Consider the following 3,158-nt stretch of genomic DNA (forward strand, 5'->3'; position numbering starts at 1 on the left):
ATCTAGTATATGAAAATGATAGTTTTCCATTGTCTGTTTCAACAGTCCAATCAAACAGAAATCCATAGATGCTGCATCTGGCAACTTGACCAGTATGTCTTTCTATGGAACATCATACAGCTGTCATGTCAAAAGCACAACACCACATCTTGCATGCTTTCCATAATACATCTAGTATGTGAAGATGACAGTTTTCCATTGCCTGTTTCAACAGTCCAATCAAACAGAAATCAATAGATGCTGTATCTGGCAACTTGACCAGTATGTCTTTCTATGGAATATCACACAGCTGTCATGTCAAAAGCACAACACCACTTCTTGCATGCTTTCCATAATACATCTAGTATATGAAAATGATAGTTTTCCATTGTCTGTTTCAACAGTCCAATCAAACAGAAATCCATAGATGCTGTATCTGGCAACTTGACCAGTATGTCTTTCTATGGAATATCACACAGCTGTCATGTCAAAAGCACAACACCACTTCTTGCATGCTTTCCATAATACATCTAGTATATGAAAATGATAGTTTTCCATTGTCTGTTTCAACAGTCCAATCAAACAGAAATCCATAGATGCTGTATCTGGCAACTTGACCAGTATGTCTTTCTATGGAACGATTATTGTAATGGACTAATATATTTTTAATAATATAACTGTTATTGTTAAACCCTATTTTGGTTATTGTAACTAATTGACTGATATATTTTCAATAACTTAACTGTTATTGTTAAACCCAACTAATTTGGTAAAAGAATGCTGGATACAGTTACCTATCTAGACATATCATTAACGTGTATAATCATATATTTTTGTGCTGTAGTCTTGTGCAATATAAATAATTACAAGTATAATTTTAATAAGAAATCAACTAGTAAATTTTTGTCTGCTTAATAAAAAAAATATTTCAGACTTTTACTGATAAAGGTAAAGAAAGCAGACCCATGTTAACTCTGTACATATTAGTGGGTCAAAGTGTGCATATCATGACATTTTACAGAGTTACATTCAAAATTTAGTTGAACAAGTTTATTATCAGTGTATGTCAGGAAACTTGGCATCAAATGTTCAATATTATCTAAGTTTTAATTTCTTCATTCCAAAAGGAGATATTTAAAAAAGTTCTCCATCTTCACTCTCCTGAGATGCATCTGCACTTCAATTACTCTCTTTCAGATTTTTCTTACATTAAATATGGGCTGTTGAAGTTTACAAACTTTTAAACCTACTACCTTCTTGATTTGCTGAGATATAAATAAATTTGTCAAACTTACTAAAGAAGCCTCTCCCATCTTTTCAAGTATTTCAAGTCAGTTATATACACACATGTACTTACCTGATGGACATGGTTATAAGCAAGACAAAATGCATATACATAAATTTTAACAGTAAGTAGTTGACAAGAAAAGTTTGATTTGTGTTGAATAATGTTGTTGCTCTGAGCAGTAACATAGTTCTTTAGACTTACTTATAGCTTAGTTAGAAAGACAGATAAATTATAGTTTTTGATATATTTTTTGTGTTCTAAAAACATTTTTGAAAGGTTCATGAATTATGATTTGTACAGCCAACATTGTGAGAAAAAATATAATTAGAGAACCATAACATTTGGACATACAAGATTTCAAATGATAAAATTCTTGTTTTTATGTATATTTTTTAACAAAATTAAGTAAGATGTAAAAATTGTAAACTTTTCAGTTTATTTGCTTAAAATTTTACTAAAATAAAATGTCTAAAATTATACTAGCACATTGTGTGAGTGACCACACATGAAATTTAACACCAGTTCATGTAAGTCACGAGCTGTTACATAATGATACAATTATGATAAAGGCTCATGCTGTGATTTATTGCTTTTTATGCACATAGTGGATTTAAAGACTGGCAATGAAACTATAAACTTAAAATAAAAGAGATGTGAATAGGTTAAAAGTTGAAATTGTGACGATAATTAGGTTGAAGATAGTGCAACAAATGATGCAATTGAGGAAAAAGAAAAAAGGTTTTATTCAATTTATTTCGTACTTTGTAACTCATAATTTCACTATATGTTGATGATTTTGTTACAGTTAGTGTTAGGATAGAGAAAATAAGAGATAAGATCAAAAGTTCTGGAGGTTTTGCAAATGAAATATGAAAAATGTAAGAAGAAAATTATTAGTTTTATTCTTAACATGAAAATTGCATTTTACTCAGACTGACTTCGTAAAGGCTTTGCAAGATCACAAGCAAATCTTTAGAAACAAATACTTTATCAAAAATCTGATGGTTTGTGTGCAACAAATTTATAATGTTTACTAAAAGTATCTAATACATTCAGAGGTATAATAGGCGTAGTCTCATGGTAACAGATGGGTACAAAGCCAGTTAAATTGACAGATTGCATATACAGAGAGATGTTAAGCTGGAAAGAGTCCTAAGTTGGCATTAGATTTTATATATTAATTGTTACAAAAAACTAAATTAAAATTATATATTGTTCATCAAAACCTTAAAAAACTACCCAACATTCAGTGATAAATATGAGCTAAAAAAAACGGTTGAGTATGTTAAATCAAAAATATTTTAAATATGCGAAATGGCAAGTCACATGGCAACCACGGCCAATAAGAAGTCAGGATGGAACTGAATGTATAAGAACTATTTTGACCCTTTTTTTGGCATTTCATATGTAGTCTGATGCCACAAAAAAATTGATTGGTTTTGAGAAGGGTACGTAACAGGCCTTTCAGACACAAAAACTTATACATTCAGATCTTTAAAATGTGTTCAGGTCAGGGATTTAGTATTTTGAAGATGGGGATGTCTCTTATATTTAACACTATTGGCAAACTAAGAAAAATTAATGAATTTGGGGCACCATGACCATCCAGAAATAAACCTGCAACAAGTCATACCACCGTCAAGTCACACATACACAAATTGCTTCCACAAAACATCTTTTCATTCTTCAAGTAGCTGGAGAATGAAGCAGATATTCATGTCGTTTTCAATAACTGAACTGTTATTGTTAAACCCTATTTGGTTATTGTAAGGGACTAATATAAAACTGTTATTGTTAAACCCTATTTTTTTCAATAACTGTTATATTAGTCCCTTACAATAACCAAATAGGGTTTAACAATAACAGTTTTATATTAGTCCCTTACAATAAC

At 30.4% G+C, this 3,158-nt stretch overlaps 1 protein-coding gene across 1 annotated transcript in view; it reads left to right on the plus strand.

Annotated features, from left to right (window-relative positions):
• The window catches only part of LOC106476106 (centrosome and spindle pole associated protein 1-like), a gene marked incomplete at its 3' end in the record, with an annotated part of 20,136 nt that overhangs the window by 1,281 nt on the left and 15,697 nt on the right, over positions 1-3,158 (plus strand). The gene's annotated exons all lie outside the window — the stretch shown is intronic.

The sequence above is a fragment of the Limulus polyphemus genome, unplaced genomic scaffold (genome assembly GCF_000517525.1).
Source record: "Limulus polyphemus unplaced genomic scaffold, Limulus_polyphemus-2.1.2 Scaffold9812, whole genome shotgun sequence".
NCBI lineage: Eukaryota > Metazoa > Arthropoda > Merostomata > Xiphosura > Limulidae > Limulus > Limulus polyphemus.